The sequence below is a fragment of the Pseudophryne corroboree genome, chromosome 5 (assembly GCF_028390025.1).
Source record: "Pseudophryne corroboree isolate aPseCor3 chromosome 5, aPseCor3.hap2, whole genome shotgun sequence".
Taxonomy (NCBI): domain Eukaryota; kingdom Metazoa; phylum Chordata; class Amphibia; order Anura; family Myobatrachidae; genus Pseudophryne; species Pseudophryne corroboree.
Window position 1 is genome coordinate 352,711,211 of NC_086448.1, and position 20,023 is coordinate 352,731,233.

At 39.0% G+C, this 20,023-nt stretch overlaps 1 protein-coding gene and 3 pseudogenes across 2 annotated transcripts in view; 1 reads left to right on the forward strand and 3 right to left on the reverse strand.

The window, feature by feature from the left end:
* Positions 1 to 20,023, reverse strand: part of VWC2 (von Willebrand factor C domain containing 2) — a 925,810-nt gene that overhangs the window by 351,657 nt on the left and 554,130 nt on the right. The gene's annotated exons all lie outside the window — the stretch shown is intronic.
* Positions 8,085 to 8,204, reverse strand: LOC134931630 (5S ribosomal RNA; annotated as a pseudogene).
* Positions 8,443 to 8,562, reverse strand: LOC134930143 (5S ribosomal RNA; annotated as a pseudogene).
* Positions 14,980 to 15,099, forward strand: LOC134931631 (5S ribosomal RNA; annotated as a pseudogene).

The window sequence follows — 20,023 nt, forward strand, 5'->3', positions numbered from 1 at the left end:
TCCTCATGTTAAAATTAAGTGAATTGTCAACTTACCCCCCATTGTACATTTTATTTACTTCACAAATATTATTAATGAATATTTTTTATGCACTTTGATAATAGTCATTTAGAATTTTAATAACTACCTATACTGCAAAGTAACTGTTTCTAGGTAATTTACTGATTACATGCTTATATCTTTATTCTCAACACAGTTCTGATTTATACACTGTAAAACATTATGGTGAGAGCTATCCTTATATATTTTATTATTTAAAGTAAAAGGCCAAATGTTTCTATTGACTGGTCCATAAAACTCTGTGAATTTATGTCCTGTGGGTTTTTTTTCTTACCACTAGAGAATAGAAGATTAATTTATCCTTCTTTTACTAGGATACTCAATCTAATTAAAATTGGTCAATAAAAAATACTTGTTTAAATACCTTTTATTTATTTGTAAATAAAACTATTTAGTAATACTGAGCAACACAAACACCCCTACACTGGTGCAAGGTAAATATTAACAAAATATATCCGTTAAAAGTATTGTTAAAATGATTGCAAAGAAGGATAGAGATAGATAGACACAGAGGGGCTAATTCAGACCTGATAGAAGATGTTCTAAATTTAGCATAGCTATGATCAGTCACACTGACATGCGGGGGGGACGCCCAACACAGGTCTAGTCTGCCCCGCATGTCAGTCCCTGTCCCGTCATACAAGTACAAAAGCATCGTACAGCTGCTATGTTTTTGTACTTCAGGAGTAGCTCCCAGCCAGTGCAGCTCAAGCGCGCTGGCAGGGAGCTACTCATCGCTGCCCGGGTCACAGCAGCTGCTTGTGACGTCACGCAGCTGCCATGGCCCCCCCAATTGTTCGGACATGCCTGCATTGCCCGGACCATGCCCCCTAAACGGCGGCTAAATGCCGCCACCAGCGACCGCCTCTACCTGTCAATCAGGCAGAGGCAATTGCAGGGCTATGACAGATGTCGGCTGTCTGCCATGCCCCGGCGCACTGCGGTGCCGGCGCATGCACAGTTCAAATCTTATCGACAGCACCGATCAGGTCTGAATCAGCACCAGAGATAAAAGAGGAGTAAAAAAAATGAGCACAGAAAAGACACCTTAATCAAGCAAAAACAGATAAAGCAAAAAATTAATATATCCATGTATCTAGAATATCTATAATAAACCAATCAGAACTAATAAATCAAAACCACCTATGAAATCATATGCATATATAGATAAAAATTAACAGATAATGTGAAAAGCAAAATAATTAAAAACTATAGAATATTCAGACTCATTATAAAACTCTACTGGACATCCTCTGTAAAAGTAACCATTTTCCTCATGTGGTAAGTATTGGGCATAATTCAATCCGGCTTTACGCCTTTACTCTTTTATACCACACACCAATATAAACAACTCATCCAGGCTTGGCTGAATTGTGTTGGCCAGGACACTTGACCACTGCCATTGCAACTCTGGTCACCACTGCATACAGAAAAGCGACAAGATGTCCCCCGGGCTCACAGGGACCCTGGCATCTATTCAAGATCAGAACAGAATACAGGGCAAAGACAGAACGGAAGAGCTGGCTCAACATAGAACACCTGACCATCAGCGCAGGTGTAGTCAGTGCCACAAACAACATACTGGTAAGTGCACAAATGCAGGATACTGCTTTTTTGTACACACACCATTAGCTTTTCATATCTACCCTGACAACCACTGTGTCAAGGTGGGAAAAGATGTTTGACCCTGCTAGTCAGATGGATAGTAGCCCCATAGCAGGGGTCAGCTAAACTCCCAGCGTGGTCACCAACCACAGCTGCCATACTGTTAGTGTGGTGGGACATAGGATCATGTAAGCACTCAGTGATACCAAAGGTATTGTTGCTCGGGCAAGTTACACCAAATTCCCTAGAGCTACCACATTCCATCAAGTGACTGCACCATTGGTGTAGGGAGATGCACCAACTGCAACATCACCTAGGGTGTTACACCATAGGTGTTATAAGAGAGACTTATACACATCATGAAATATAGCAAAAAGCACTCTAAAGGAGCCGACTTACCATGCCAACAACCTACCTGCCAGCAGTCCGAATATGCAAGATTTTATTTAGAACAATCAGAACACTGTGCATTCTTGATTGTCCAATTAATAAATGGACACTCACAATTTTTACCTTTTCATGTCTCTCATTCCTTTATTTTATATGGACATGTAACATATGGAATATACACTTTACCCCAACTTCACACCTCCACTTACCCATATAGAGACACACAGCAGTATTTTCAATACTACAGGTGAGCGCTGGACACATATCCCCCATACCCCCTTTTCATACTGTCAGGGATATTCAATTACCCACACATACTATCGGGCAAAAAGTACTGACGGGGGGCTAATTAGCCTCAATATGCCGGCGCGTGCTGCGGCTTATCAGGGATTTTGTTTCACCTTCCTCCAGCAGGCGAAGCAAGATCCCACATAACAGACACGTTTTCAGTTGAAAACTGGGCTATTTCACCCAAAAACACACAGGTTTCACTGAACCTGTGTGTTTTTGGGTGAAAATGCACCGGATGATCAAATCGAATAGCTCGACCGCAAAACCCGAAGAAATATCGGGGTTTTTTACTCCCGATGTCTCTTTAATTGAATATCCCAGTATATTTCTTTCGAGACTGGACACTTTGAGTGCACGGCTTCTTTCGACAACTTACGTGCATGACACTGAGTGCTGGAATCACACCCATTATGTTACCACTTATTAGCTGTTATTCTAACGGGGGTGAATTCAATTGCTGGTGAATCCAGTTGCAGGCCTATTTCGCATAAAAGCGTTCACTGCCCTATAGGGTAGAGAGTACTTTTTTGTGAATTTGGCATTTGGCTGGCCAGGCAAAGGTTACAAGATGAGGTGCTTTTGCCAGAGTTATTGCGCCATGGCAATTTGCAACCTTTGGTCGGAATTGAATTCCCCCATAAGTATACAACCAATGTCAGATGGAATGCTCCTTACACTAGTTAGTCTATGTGTAGGGGAATAAGTGAAAGATACGGTGGGACCCAGCTCTACCTGAATGTAGTGAAGTCCACGTGAGATACAGTATGTATTTCACAGTGATGCCAGTTATGCAACCAGAAATCATAAAGTACCATCCTTCTTACACTTTTCTCTGCTTTAGTTTATCAGCAGCTTCCACTGAGAAAGTCAGCACACAGAAAGTAAACTGAGTTTTTACATGAGCCTTAGCCAAACAGAAAGAGATTAAATTCATGATGCACACCTGTTATAAATCCAGTTTCTTTTAAAATTACACATTTTGCTATGTGGCTGGATATCTTGTGTTACACCATTGTATATGCTTACTGTTACACAACAAGGAGTCAGGCTGGCTTTCACACATTTTATAGTATTAATTAAAACATTTCAAGATTTTCTACCATTTTAGTCTAGTGTAGTGAGTATAGTGGAGAAACAAAAATCTGTTTCATTGGATGCATATTTGTGTATTATTTAGATTGTTCTGTCTCACACCATGCGCACATCAAAGTTGAAAATGGGAAATGGAAAGATTATATGAATCTCTAAAGACCTTTTTTTCTTACAATTTGTCACTTTAAGTTTTCCTATGAGGGAAATTCAGCAATTTTGTTTAGAATAGAAGAATGCTTAACAAGGCAGGACTGCCATCTGTTTTTTTTTTTTAAATCTTCTTGCAAAATTATACTATAGAATATGAACAGACATTTAAACAGTTTTCACATATTTCAGAAGATTTGAAACTTAGCTTAGAATGGATCATACTTTGCAAACGTCCGCTTTCTATTACACTTCACTTGTTCAAGCAGAAATAAATTCACTTAGCCATTACTACACTGTTTTGGGATCTTTATCACATTTTAAAGCATAACTTTGAAAACACCATTATCCTATTTACATGATAGCTATAGATGAGTTGAATGCTTGTGTGCTTGGGTAAACAAATAAATAAATACTATTTGTAGTAGGAATTAAGTAGAAGTAACGACTGTGCATTCCTGCTGCAACTAATACATTTTAAGATTTATTATGAATAATACATGTTTCCAAGGTCATGTTTCATATGTTAACCACAAGCTATCCAAAACATTCATTCAGTGATAAATCATCTATAGTCTGATGTGAAATTGCATATTGCATAGATTTAATTGAAAGTGACAAAATAAAATAAAAACTAAAAAATAACAGCATTTCTTGTTTGTGGTATTTAAATGTACAGTCAAGATCAATAATAGAGCACTCAATGGAAAGCCTTCGGATCCTTCAAGGCAATTGCCATTTATCATAATAAACTAATTCTGTAATCCTAAAATGTTTTGTTCAGACATCCAGTAACAGAAATCATTTCGGATGATCAAAGTTATGAGAATAATAAGAATCAAAATTGGCACTGTGTTATTTAATACTGACTATTAATTAAAGGAAGCAATAGCAAATATCTACTATTTTATTCTAAACATAAGTCATTAATGTCTAATTAACTTAATAAAAGAAATACATTTAATAGCTTCTATAAACAAAACAAAATTCAAAAGTATATAATGGTGTGCTGGTCATGTTCCCTGCTTGATGCCTTTGTGTATCTAAGGATGGAAGCTATTACATATTATTTCTGCTGATCCTGCACCTGGATTTGACAGAAAAGATTAGTCGTGTGTGTGATTCGTTCACAGCTATATGTAAACCTGAATTTTGGTACTAAAGTTGCACCATAAAATTTCTATTTGATTTTTTTTTCCCAATGTAATATTAAGGGCGTTTCTGTCTGACTTGGAATCCGATATTGGAGATATCACAGGCACCAAGCGGGTTTTTTCTATAAAGATATGTCTTAAATTCATTTTGCTGGTACTGACCAACTTGCTTTTGATGCTGACATACCTGCAGAAATAAATGCAGATTTAACAAAAATAGGCAAAAGGCTAGTAGAATCAGAGCTGCATGGTTTAACACTGTCACAATACCATAAGGATGGTTTACTCCCGAGAGGGATACAGAAACAACCCACATCGGTGCGTAACAATAAGGAGCTCTGTAGACATTGTTTCTTCTTAGTTAACCAATGTAGCTTTGATTTAATGGTCTTAGTGGTTCAGCAGGTGAACTCCAATATCTAGTGTTTAGCAGTGGAGCTGAGAGTGAGGAGGGACCGGGTCGAATACCCCCTCAGTATACATGTAGTGTGGCCGGCGCCATCTTCCCACTGATCTCTTCTGAAAAATGGTGCCGCAAATAGAAAGCAAAGACTCTGTCATTGTGCCAGAGACTTTGCTCTCTAGTGACCAGCATTATCTTCTCAAATATCACTGTAAAGATGATGCTGGCCGGAGAAGAGGTACCTGCCTAATAAAGTAAGGTAGGAAGTGGTAGCCCCCCCCCCCCTGCACCCCCTGTGATAAAATTGCACCCCCGCAGAGCCACAATAATTATGTTCATATTTAAATAGTAAAGGGAGTTGTCACACCCCTATTTTAAGCCACACACCCTCCACCAGGCCCAACATGGCTTTCTGCAGCCCTGGTGTTGACTGAATTCAAGGCATTCGTAGTTTCTAGTTTAGTTGTATTGAAGCTCAAGGGCATAGCTACCATAGGTGCAGGGGATGCGGCTGCTATGGGGCCCTAGTCATCTCTGGGGCCCGAGCCCTCCCCTGGACCCAGCTGCTGAGCCTCGGTGCTGGCAGCTTTTTACATTACAATTGTGCTGCCGTACTGCATCCACATCTGCTCACCTGGCCAGTTCTGCCTCCCTGGGGTACTAACTAATGCTGTGAGGAGGCGTGGTCCGGGGATGTCCCTGCATACTTAACCACACCTCTTCCCAGCATTACTTAGTACCCAGGGGAGGCGGAGCCGGTTGGGTGAGCAGGTGTTTGTGAGGAGACAGGAGACGGAGACGGGCTGGCAGGAAAAGCAGAAGTAGCGGCAGTGCCACAGCACACTGGGGCACCAAAGGTGAGTGCTGCTGATAGGCCACTGGGGAAGGGGATCTTTAAGTAGTTGGGGTGAGGGAGTATCTTTAAGTAATCTACAGGGAGCACCCCTGTGCGGGTGGGTGGGGGGGGGACGACATGGAATTATGCTATGGGGCCCAAATTAGAAAGCTACGCCCCTGTTGAAGCAGATAGTAGCACAGATTTGCTGACCAGATTGGACGATACTATAACGGACAATATTGGATGAAAATATTAACAGTTTTAATGCGGTGCTACTGGCATTTAAAAGGACAAACATAGAAAACTAAAAGAAGATTTAAGTAATTTAGAGTGTTCCCTTGGCTTGTTAATTAGTCCACGAGGCATCCTTGAAAATCAGGACAAGGTAATTGTAAAAGGGCTAAAATACAATTTACAGATATTGAGTCACTTACTTTGCATAGTGATTCTGACTACTCAGCTAGCAGCAAGGGTCCTTTATGAGGAGAAAAAAATCTATACCTGGTGTAAAATAAAAGGGGCAAGAAATCCCGCAGGAGAGGGGGTTTTAGACACAGGATGTCATACAAAGAGGAACTGCAGGGGAAACAGGAGATAGCTGTGATTAATTTATCAGATTACACTGACTGAGTCATAGACCGCTGTTCTTTCTAGAGGTGTGTCATTTGTACAAACTTTTAAACAAAAGAGCTCTGATTGTGAAACAGAATTATATTTTTTTTAAAAATAGCTAAAAAAGATATGGATCAACCACCTTATCCATTTAAGGCTGTTAGTACCTTTGATACTCCATCTTCTAACACATCCATTGAAACATTTATACATTTGGTTAAGGCTGAATAATTACCATATGTGCAAAAAAGAAAAAAATACATAATTGAAATGTATCTACTGTAAGTCTGAATTTAAGACAGTCAAGGCTCAGTGCAGTACTGAATTTTGCAACTAGTGATCCGACCAACCAACAAAGACAGAGGTGTGGTAGTTTTTAATCATGCCAACTATGTGAGTGAGGAAATGCTTCAGTTATTGGAGAGCATATGTTATAAACAATTGAAGGTTGATCCAACGGATTGGTTTAAAAAGGAGATTGGTTATGCTAATAATTAAATACAGGTATATGAATAAACAGTAAATTTTTTAAACCCAATACTTTCCTTGAATTCCCCTGTCATACATACTTCTGAAAGTTTATGTCAGCCTTCTGGGAGACTGACTATATCCTTCAGGGGGTCACTCGGTCAAAGCTTGTCCCAGTATGTATATTTTTATCTGCAGCCCATGGTACAGAGCTCACCTTATTTTTTAAGGGACTTCTGATTTTCTTGAAAAAAATTGTCTGTCACCTATGAGTTACATACTAGTGACACTTATTGTCACTAGTCTCTATATGAATATTGAACATGAAGAAAGGATGCAGGCTGTAAGCAAGGTCATTGGGTCCAGTCTGCAGTATGCGGGCCCACCAGTTGAATTGTTGCTTTTGTTGATGGAAGTTTGATAATTATTTTTATTGAAAGAAAAATATTGGGAACCGCACAAGTCCTCGATCTGATAAATAGTAGCCTCTGAAAAACTGAATTATCCCTGAATTGCTTCTAGATATAGCAACTAGGGGTATATGGAAAATTAATCCTATTGCCAATAAATGTTGCTTTCAGTGGTGCTCCCAAGAGTCAAATTTAGACAGTCAGAAAAAAACAAAACAAAGAAGAGTTGGTAAGTAGACTCTTTTTCGGGAGCACTCTAATTCAGAGGATGGCAATGTAATTTGTTACTGATAAAACCATTTTTATTAGGTAACACGTAAAATAAGAATTAAGGAGTATCTGCGTTGAAAATTAAAAGCTTTGCGAAAATATGAAAAAAGATTATAAGTAATACGTGATATCCATATCACAATCTACCAGTTGCCGGAAATTATGGCTGTGGTAAAAAAATTCATTAATCATTGCACATTGTGACTCATATATTGTATGACCATCATTTATTCAGCAGATATCCATTGTGGATTGTGGTAAATGCAGAGAATTAAATCATAGGTCATATAGGAGTCCGGTACCCAATAGTATATGTATAGGTGACACTATATAGGGGAGTCAATTTATTGCAGTACCAGGGTGTTCAAAGGTGGTCTCCCATCCTAGTACTAGCCCGGCCTTTCACTGCTTAGCTTCCAAGGTCAGAAGAGATTGGGCATCTCCAGTGAGGTATGACCGCAAATGTTGTACTCACCCTATTGAGTCACCCAAGTGTGTGCAGCCAATTGGTTTAGTCACCTTGTGACATGGCAGCCACAGTGAAATATGAGCATGGGTGATGGCCTGTTTTGTGGAAAAAAGGCTTTTTAAAACCACGCAATATCCACAATTAGGACTTGCCTATCACCGTTGCAAACCAATTTTTTTGAAAATTCAAGTGCCCAGTATTTTAGGTGCAGATGACACTATAGGGGAATCAATTTGTTGCGGTACCAGGGTGTTCAGAGGTAGTCACCCATCCTATTACTAGCCCGGCCTTTCACTGCTTAGCTTCCAAGGTCAGAAGAGATTGGGCATTTCCAGTGAGGTATGACCGCAAATATTGTACTCACCCTTTTGAGTCATCCAGGTTCATGAGTTTGTAACTGACAAAATTGAGATTTGTATGTCTATATGGTACAATGGTCAAGAAACATAAAATGAGATAATGTGCAGCCACCAGGCTTAGTTACCCTGTGACATATCAACCACAGACAATATTATACATATGAGTGAAGGCCTATTATGTGGGTAAAATTCCTGTACACCACACAATGTCCACAATTAGGACTTGCCTTTCACTCCTAGAAACGCCCAGAGGGCACCAGACCGGCCGTACCAAATTATACCGCTATATAAGTGCAGGATATAATTATGCTGCACATCCTAAATGTGGCAGAGGGTTTTCAAAATAATAATTTGTGATAGTACACCCCTATGCACTTAACCAGATAATGGCTATAATATGCCTTATGCCTGGGACCTATAATAAGTACTTGTGTGATTATAGGAAAGCAGGCTGGGACTAGATGCTTGTAGATAATTAGCACAATTTCTTAGTTTGTTTGAGACTAATGAGCTTTAGGTTAATAGTATTTGCTGAAGTTTACCATTGATATATTTGTGAGTTTCAAAAGGAGAAACACAGTCATTGGTATGAATAAAGTTAGTGGTAGCTTGCTATTGATGTTTATAGCAAGTATGGATGATCCCAGCTTTGTATGCCTTATTGCTGAAGGAGGAAAAATAATAAATTCCTTATGATGTTGCTAGTTGGAACAGTTTATCCAGTAATGCTCTTACCACAATATAATAATGACCAAGTGGCTGGAAGTAAAATATCACTGTTTCAGTTGCAATTGTGCATGGTTGTTTGCCATGCATATATAGCTCTATGGATGCTGGTTGCTCAAGGAAATTGGATTAAATGTGCTAACAAGCTTAATAATTGAAGTGCAGTTCGCAAAATACAAAGTGCGGGGTATACGATACCAGCTCCGGTATTGCTGTCACTGTGAGACCCGCTTGTTGCTGTGCCCGTGCTTCAAGGGCTGCAGCGGCGTGTGGCCGGAGTCTCCTCATTCAGAAGACGGAGCTGTGCGGCCGTTGCCTGGTGACCATCCTAGGGATTCCGGCTAGTGCAGTCACGTGTGCGCATCACGTGATCGCAATACTTCCTCCTGACGTACGTTTCGCATTGTATGCTTGATCACAGGACGTGAGGTGTTAGCTGGGAGTTGCAGTTTTTAAACAGGAATACTGATGATTGATTGGACCTGATGATTGTTAAACATTGGGTCAGCCCTTATTAGGTCAGCCCTTATTAGGTCATTAAGTTGCATGGCTGAGGAACCTAGATATTTCATATTGTTTGTTATAGGACGAAATTGAAGATGTATTCTCAAATATTTCTTAAGTTTCAGTAGGAGAATGGTTGAAGAAGGTGGATTTAATGAATTAATGAAATCTTAAAATCATGATTAATTAAAGGCTTATTTAATTAATTTATTAAGGTAATTGTTATAAAAAATGACAAAAAATAATTATAAGATTTAATATGGAGCTTGTCTTGAGCATGTATGTATGTATAATTTATAGTAAAATTAGCAATGAATATGCAAAGATTGCTAAGATAATAATTATGTGATATAATAAATGTATATGTGATGAAAATTTCTAGTGATTGAAAATTAGAGAGGAGAAAATTGGGTAATATGGGAAAGAGTGTATTATGTTGAAGATTATCTAATAATAATTAATAGAAAAGGATGAATAATTGTGCAAATGAGAGAGGAGAGAATTAATTGGGAAAAGAGTGTGTTAGAATCATGGGGGTGAGAGGAAATGGTTGTATTGAATAAATAAGTGCACCTGGAACTGTGAAATATTTTTGTGTTGTGATAAATATTATGTGAGAAGTGAATGACTGTTAAAACATTATGAGGGCAAGGTTAGAAAGATTTGAAAAGCAATTACACGATGAGCCCACTGTGAAAATCGTGTGATTATTAAAGTAATAATTGTGCATGTTGCGTGAACAGTGTGGTGTATGTATAATGTAGACTAGTGATGCAATTGTTATGTTGTAGATTTTTTTATATTTGCAGTGACCTATTATATAATGTATGATGATGGTCCAAGGTCAGTGAGATGCTAGTTGTCGTGAATGCTGATGGGCATTAATTCAAAAATACTCCATAATTTATATTTTCATTCATCCCTGCTGGATATATGGATCCGAGCTTGAAGATCCACTCACTCTCTTTTCTAAGCAGACTTTCGGTGAGATTACCTCCTCGAATCCCCAGTCGTATCCTTTCCAAACCGAAGATTTTTAGTTCTTCCCACCTGCTTCCATGATACGTATAGAAATGGCGGGCTACAGATGTCAGTTGTTTCATCTTGACTTTATATGAGGCGGCATTACGGATAGATCCTATGTGCTCCAGAATGCGCTGTTTGAAGGGACGCGTTGTCATGCCTATATACTTTTGATTGCAGCTACATCTAAGGCAGTAGATGATCCCTTCAGTTAAACAGTTCATGTAATCAACAATCTGTATTGTATCCCCATATTTATCCTCTATTTCCTTGATAGAATCAATGTGTTTACAGGCTTTGCATCTTCCGCAGGGATATGTGCCTGTAACTACAGGTTGTTTAGTAGGAAATTTTTGAAAATTACTTCGTATGAATCTATCCCTCAGATTTTTTGATCTGCGCCAGCTCATGGAGACTTTAGGGCCCAGATTTTTAGACAGGGTTGGATCTGCATGTAAAATATGCCAATGTTTCTGTATAGCCTCCTGGACCTTTCTCCATTCCAGACAGAAATTCCCAACGAAGCGAATAGTTTTATCGGTGCTCTTGTCTTTAGGATCCTTTTTAAAGATGATATCCTCTCTTTTTATGGATTTGACTGTTTTGATGGCTTTTTTGGTTGAAGTTTTACTGTATCCTCTCTCACATAGTCTCTTAGTCAATTCCATACTTTGCACTTTGAATTCTTTGTCATCTGAGCAGTTTCTGCGAAGACGGAGAAATTCGCCTTTAGGTATAATCTCTATAGTGGGAGGGAAATGAGAGCTAGTCTGGTGTAACAGTGTATTTGTTGCTGTGCTCTTTCGATATAGATTTGTTGCAATCATCCCTTCTGGATTTTTATAGATCAATAGATCTAGAAAGGGTAATTCTGACTGACTTATAGTGTGCGTGAGATGGATATTGCAATTGTTATTATTGAGATGTTCAATAAATTGATGCAATAACAGCAAATCACCTTCCCAGATCATGAGGATATCGTCTATATAGCGGTTCCACATGATAACGTGAGTTGTAAAGATATTATTGGTATCCTTGAAGACGACTTCCCTCTCCCACCATCCGAGGAATATGTTGGCATATGTGGGTGCACAGGCTGCCCCCATAGCCGTGCCTCTTGTTTGGAGGTAGAATTGATCATTAAATGTGAAGAAGTTGTAATGTAGTACAAAGTGAAGAAGCTTAGTGAGAAAGAGATGAAAATCTTTCTTTCCTTCATTATGTAGAAAATATTCTACAGCTCTTACCCCATCTTGGTGACTTATAGAGGAATAAAGTGCCTCGACATCTAGTGATACCAGATATTGGTTGTCCTCTAGTTTTAGATCATGTACCTTCCTTAATATGTCAGTTGTATCCTGGACGTATGAAGGGAGATCTAAGACAAATTGCCGGAGGTGCAGATCAAGGAAAATACTAGCTCTTTCTGTTAAGCCCCCTATGCCAGACACGATGGGTCTTCCTGGTGGGTTATGGATATTTTTATGAATTTTGGGCAACATGTAGAACGTGGGAATTTTGGGATTCTGAGTTGATAAATAATCATGTTCCTGTTTGGTAATTGTACCTTGTGCTTGTGCTTGATTAATAATGTTGTCGTATATAGTTTTATAATTCTGAAGTGGGTTAAGTAAAATTCGTTTGTAGCAGTTAGTGGTTTCCAGTTGCCGTCTTGCTTCCTTGATATAATCCATTTGAGGCCAGATGACAATGTTACCCCCTTTATCTGAGGGCTTAATGACAACATCATGCCATGTTTGTATTTCTTTTATGGCAATTCTTTCTTGTCGGGTAAGGTTGGAGAGTCCCAGGTATTTATCTTTATTTATGTGAATTTAATCAAACTCTTTAGCTACCAATTTCATGAAAACCTGTACTTCAGGACAAATTTGCTCTTGGGGAAAATATGTGGACTTTTTCTTACAGGTTGGTCTGGTGTTGGGTTCCTCTTCTGTCTCTGCCATTTGTTCAAGTTCCAGTTCTTGTAATGCGAAAAGAGCTTCTTGTTCTATCTGAAATAGGCCCGGAGATAAAGCATCCGATGTTGCTGCATCATTGGCTTCTACTTCCAATTGAGCCAGTGGAAAGAGTGTCTCTTTGTTTGAATATAATTTGGTTAGCAGCAATTTTCTGCCAAATAGTTTAAGGTCTGTTTCTCCTTTGAATCGATCAAAATGTTGTGTAGGAGAAAAGGTCAAACCCTTTTGAAGTATGAATTCTTGTGCTTCTGTGAGTATGTGATCAGATAAATTAATAATCTGAAGTTTAAAGTCATTGTCTTCAGTGGTTGAGGTTACCACCGGTCCTGTTGACGTTGTCTCCTGTATGTATTGCGGGTCGTGGGGGGTGAGGAATCCCATTGTTGTGGTCCTTTTCTTCCTCTTGTTCCCCGACCTTGTCTTCCCCCTCTTTTTTCTGCCTCTTCCTCCTCGAGGATCGCCTAAAAAAGAAGAAGAAGTTGAGTTCTGAGGATTATTGGATGTATCGCTTCTAGTACTGGAGTATCTATCCGTGGTGTATTCAGGAGTCTCTGCTGCTCCAGATGTTTCAGTCTCGGATGACGAGTATTGGCTTGTGTGTCTAGGAGGTTCTCTTTTCCAAGATGACTTCTGCCATTTAAAGATTTTCCCAGATACAAAGTCTCTTTTGTCTCTGGCGTATTTGGTCTTCTTTCTCTCTATAATCGTCTGTTCGTAAGCTTGGAGTTCCAATTTATTTTTCTCAAAGCATCTCTGGAATTGAGAGTCCTTCTCCCAGCTCTCTAATTTCTTGCTTAAGTCCTCTAGGTTGTGTTCACACTCTTCCAGTACTAGGTTGTTATGTTTAATTAAAATGTTCATAAGTTCATTAGAACATTTTAATAAGGTATGTTCCCATTCCTTTTTCAGGTTCTCACTCACTAAATCAAATGTCGGAAAAACTCTTGGGCGCAGACCGCGTGGGGATATTTTGTTTTTGATATAATTTTCAAGAGTAGTCAAATCCCAATTCGTTCTAATTTGTTTACGTAATACAGAATTCAATTTTTGAAAGTCCTCTTCCCAGCTAATATGGGGTTCAGTATCAACTAGGTCACTCGGAAAAATATCATCTAGATTGTCTTTATTCTTACGTCTAGAGCAGAGTTCTTGTTTTAAACTGAAACTCATAATATAGTATAATTGAAAAACTCCAAAAAATAGAATTTACGTCTAGGGACAGGGTTTCCTAAGCGAAGGCAACACCTGTACCAAAGGAGTATGACTGTGCAGGTATCCCGAGAAAAGCTGAGTTATCAGCCAATATACAGTTATAGAAAGAAAAATATTGGGAACGGCACAAGTCCTCGATCTGATAAATAGTAGCCTCTGAAAAACTGAATTATCCCTGAATTGCTTCTAGATATAGCAACTAGGGGTATATGGAAAATTAATCCTATTCCCAATAAATGTTGCTTTCAGTGGTGCTCCCAAGAGTCAAATTTAGACAGTCAGAAAAAAACAAAACAAAGAAGTGTTGGTAAGTAGACTCTTTTTTGGGAGCACTCTAATTCAGAGGATGGCAATGTAATTTGTTACTGATAAAACCATTTTTATTAGGTAACACGTAAAATAAGAATTAAGGAGTATCTGCGTTGAAAATTAAAAGCTTTGCGAAAATATGAAAAAAGATTATAAGTAATACGTGATATCCATATCACAATCTACCAGTTGCCGGAAATTATGGCTGTGGTAACAAAATTCATTAATCATTGCACATTGTGACTCATATATTGTATGACCATCATTTATTCAGCAGATATCCATTGTGGATTGTGGTAAATGCAGAGAATTAAATCACTGGAAGTGCCCAATCTCTTCTGACCTTGGAAGCTAAGCAGTGAAAGGCCGGGCTAGTAATAGGATGGGTGACCACCTCTGAACATCCTGGTACCGCAACAAATTGATTCCCCTATAGTGTCATCTGCACCTAAAATACTGGGCACTTGAATTTTCAAAAAAATTGGTTTGCAACGGTGATAGGCAAGTCCTAATTGTGGATATTGCGTGGTTTTAAAAAAACTTTTTTCCACAAAACAGGCCATCACCCATGCTCATATTTCACTGTGGCTGCCATGTCACAAGGTGACTAAACCAATTGGCTGCACACACTTGGGTGACTCAATAGGGTGAGTACAACATTTGCGGTCATACCTCACTGGAGATGCCCAATCTCTTCTGACCTTGGAAGCTAAGCAGTGAAAGGCCGGGCTAGTACTAGGATGGGAGACCACCTTTGAACACCCTGGTACTGCAATAAATTGACTCCCCTATATAGTGTCACCTATACATATACTATTGGGTACCGGACTCCTATATGACCTATGATTTAATTCTCTGCATTTACCACAATCCACAATGGATATCTGCTGAATAAATGATGGTCATACAATATATGAGTCACAATGTGCAATGATTAATTAATTTTGTTACCACAGCCATAATTTCCGGCAACTGGTAGATTGTGATATGGATATCACGTATTACTTATAATCTTTTTTCATATTTTCGCAAAGCTTTTAATTTTCAACGCAGATACTCCTTAATTCTTATTTTACGTGTTACCTAATAAAAATGGTTTTATCAGTAACAAATTACATTGCCATCCTCTGAATTAGAGTGCTCCCAAAAAAGAGTCTACTTACCAACACTTCTTTGTTTTGTTTTTTTCTGACTGACTAATTATTTTTATTTGCAGCTAAAGTGGACCACAATGGGGTCAAATATGGCCAAATATTACACTAACCTGTACAACTATTATTATTTTTATAATTCCAGATATTTTTAATGTATTTCATTTTATGTAAGGTATATTGATTACCTTTTCATGCTGTGGACTGGAAGAAAAGTTTCTCTTAAGGAGTTTGTATGTGTTTTTAATCAACTGCTGTCGTCCATTAGGTTTACATGCACACATAGTTCAGACGTGATAGAATTTTTGAATGTACATATTAAAATTGATTAAGGACATTTTATAACTGAACTATTCAAGAACCTATGGATAAAGACGTTTTTTGACAGCAGCTAGTTTCCATCTGCAAGCCTTGAAACAGGATTTTCCTTTTTTGCAGCTGGTTTGTATGGTCCTTATTACATCGGACACTAAGGAGTTATCAGAAGCACTTAAACAGATGGGACAAAAGTTTATCAATAGAGGGTATAATCCCAATGAAGTTAAAGGGGACATACAAAAATGTTTGGGTCTCAAAAGTGAGGAACTGCTGACGCCCCATAATAGGATCAATGACAGTGCATGAATGGTGTTTGCAAGTATCTATTCCATTACATTTGTGATAATAAGAAAAGCTATTCATAAACATTGGCACATATTTCAGACTGATCCCATTCTTAAAGACTCTTGTAAAGAGTTTCCATTGTTTTGTTATAATAGGAGCCATCATTTGAAAAAACACGTTTCTTGTTCTGACATAAGCCCTAGAGTAAACCAGAACAATAGCTGGCATAATTTACATAAGGGTGCCTTTAAATGTATGGACCATGTCAACTGCCGGCAGATTGTGACTGGCAGTACAACTTGAGACATTGTATGTACTGTGAAACAAGTTGTGTTATCTATGTAATCATCTGTCCGTGCAAGAAACTGTATGTGGGGAAAATTATTTGCATGATCAAAGAGAGGATACTGATACGTTGTTCCTTGATTGAGAAAGGTGGCATCAACTTTGAAAACCACACAACACAAGTAGCCAAACATTGTATAACACATGGACATACATTAAGGGACTTTGTTTTCATGCCCATCGAGCATGTGCTGCCACTAAGAAGAGGTGGAGATAGACATAAGATACTATTGAAGTACAGTATGAATGCTGATGGATTTATCAGCTCAGGACCATGGCACTCACCTTTTCTACTTTTTTGTAAAAACTTGTTCCTCTTGGTAGGGTTGGACTTCAGTTTACAATATTTAGTTTGCCTCATCAAATTTTGTCTCATCAGTCCAGAGCACCTGCTGCCATTTCCCTGCATCCCAATTCCTATGTTTTCGTGCATAGTTGAGTTGAAACAAGACCAAGCAACTCAACTATGCATGAAAATATAGGAATTGGGTTGCAGGAAAATGGCAGCAGGTACTCTGTACTGATGAGTCAAATTTTAAAATATTTGTCTGTAACAGAAGGCAGTTTATTTGCCAAAGGGCTAGAGAACGGTACAATAATGAGTGTCTGCAGGCAATAGTGAAGCATGGTAGAGGTTCCTTGCAAAGTTTGGGGCTGAATTACTTCAAATGGACTTGGAGATATGGTCATCAGGCTTAATGGTGTCCTCAATGCTGGGAAATACAAGCAGGTACTGTACTTATCCAGCATGCAATACCATCAGGGAGCCATATCTAATGGCTCTAAATTTATTCTGCAGCAGGATAACAACTCCAAACATACAGCCAATGTCATTAAGAACTATCTTCCGTTTAAAGAAGAACAAGGAGTCCAGGAAGTGATGATATGGCCCCCACAGAATCCTGATCTCAGCATCATCGATGCTGTCAGGGATTACATCAAGAGATAGAAGGATTTGAGCAAGCCTTCATCCACAGAAGATCTGTGGTTAGTTCTTCAAAATGTTTGGAACAACCTATCTGCCTAGCCCTAGTTCCTTTAAACCTGTGCGCAAGTGTACCTAGAAGAATTTATGCTGTTTTGAAGGTAAAAGGTGAAAGAGTGGTCACACCAAATATTGATTTGTTTTAGATTTCTTCTCTGTTCATTCATTTTGCATTATAAAACTCCCATTTTTTTAAAGCATTCTTACTTTGCTGCATTTTTTCCACATCTGCCTAAAACTTTTGCATAGTACTTTATATATATATATATATATATATATATATATAATGTATAACATCTCAAGGCTTCTGTAGTGATGTTCAGAGGCAATAGGACAAATAAGAAAGAAATTACATAAGCACAATCTAATACAAACAATATATATATATATATATATATATATATATATACACACATCCAAATTGTGATATGATGTTTTTTTACATTTTTATGTGCCATGTTGGCAAATAGTTACATAAAGTTCTATGTGCCATGTTGGAAAATAATTGCATAAATTTGCACAGTTTAAAAGTAACTAAACTGGTGTGGTGTGTATTTTATTTACCTTTAAATACTGGTCCTGCAGCACCTTCACAATGGCCTTGCAGGTGTCAGGGATGATCCGACCCAAAGCATGGGGGAGATGAGGGTCCCAAACTCCATGTCCTCCAACGACCGCCCTGTATCCAGGAAACTCAGAGTAGCAGTCAGCCTCTCCTCAGCAGTGATGGCCCTCCGCATCTTGGTGTCCTGCCTCTCGATTTAGGGAGTCACAAGACCCAGCAACTCCTGGAAGGTAGCGTCATCCATTCGCAGGTAGTTCCGATAGTCCTCGGGGTTGTTCTTCCTAATCTCAGTCAGGAGCGACATGTGAGAGAGAGTCCCCCCCTTCATCAGCCACTCCTTGTCCCAAACAGATCTCTGCCTCTTCCATTTCAGATCCCTGTCACGTTTCAGCTTCAGATAGCCAGAGCCGGCCTTAGGCATAGGCAAACTAGGCAAATGCCTAGGGCATTTGGTATGCTTAGGGGCACCAGCAGCTTCTGCTGATTAAAATGATATGCGGCATGCCTATATTCTGTGTGTGACTGCGGCTGTATCTGCATACAAAATACTACATTGCAGTGCATTCCTGGAAATCACTGTAATGTAGCATTTTGTATGCAGATACAGCCACAGTCGCACACAGAATATAGACATACTGCATATCATTTTAATCAGCAGAAGCTGCTTGTGCATCCTAGCCATATAGTAATGCAAATAAGATGCATTTTCAGAAACAAAAGGCGCCAGACGTTAGCAGAGCTGCCAGATGACTCATGCCAGGCATCTCCTGCAGAACTAGTGGCGGTGCTAGGGGGCACCAGCCAAAATCTTGCCTAGGGCATCATATTGGTTATCTCTGCAGATAGCCATAGGCTAACGGAAGTTGATACCTGTAGGAATCCATCACATAACAGGATAAAGAGCACTTTGTTCAGAAAAAAACAAACAAAGCAAAGCACACTAGCAATGTGGAACGCTCGGAAGGTATAAACCAGCCTCACTAATCACAGAGCAGCAGTGTGCACATGGCTAAAATGGCTGCTGCTATTTATATGGCTATTTGGCCCAACCCCTAGCACCAATCCAGACAATCACATATTCTATAGCAGCAGTGTGCACAGGGCTAATGGCTGCTGCTATTTATATGACTATTTGGCCCAACCCCTAGCACCAATCCAGACAATCACATATTCTATAGCAGCAGTGTGCACAGGGTAATTGCTGCTGCTATTTATATGCCTATTTGGGTCAGCCCCCTAGCACTAGTCCAGCCAATCACATATTCTATAGCAGCAGTGTGCACAGGGTAATTGCTGCTGCTATTTATATGCCTATTTGGGTCAGCTCCCCTAGCACCCTAATCCAGCCCATCAGATATATCTTATGGTACATGTGTATGCATTGCGATAAATCGCCTGCGATATGTCACCGCGTGATATATAGCAGGCAATATATCGCATGCAAAAAAGTCACACGTACCAAATCATTTGGAATCGTATGGAACCACTCCCGGGAAGCTCCAGGGAGAGGTCAAGGGAAATCGCCTCCGACTTCAGCCTCAGACATATCGCTGTAGTGTACGGGGCCCTTAAGGCACACTTTTTTTTTACTGTACAACTGTTTAAGTCATACCTTATAAACCACTAAGAAATGCTTTTGTAATTTATTTTAATTTCCTGGAGATAAACTCCTTTTCCATATGTACATTATGAATTTCAACTGGACGTGATTTACTATTCTCCATAACCTATTTACCGTATGAAAGCTTTCAGAGATCTTAGCACCTTCACAACACAATTTCACTTTTGGTGACTAATAGTTTTAGTAGTTGTTTTGCTTGTGTACTACAGGCTGTTACCAGTTAATTTGAATTAAATCTTTTTATCCTTTTCACATAAAGATGAAGGTTAGATCTAGCTTCACATGGTTGCTGAGATGCAGCTGGGGCAAGAACACTTTTCACATTTCATTACAGGTAGTATTATTGCTTAAACCCTTCATGACAAGCAGTGCATTAGTTGTCATAACCAAATCAATTCAAAGCTTTTGCTGTGCTCAAAATACTTATTTAGT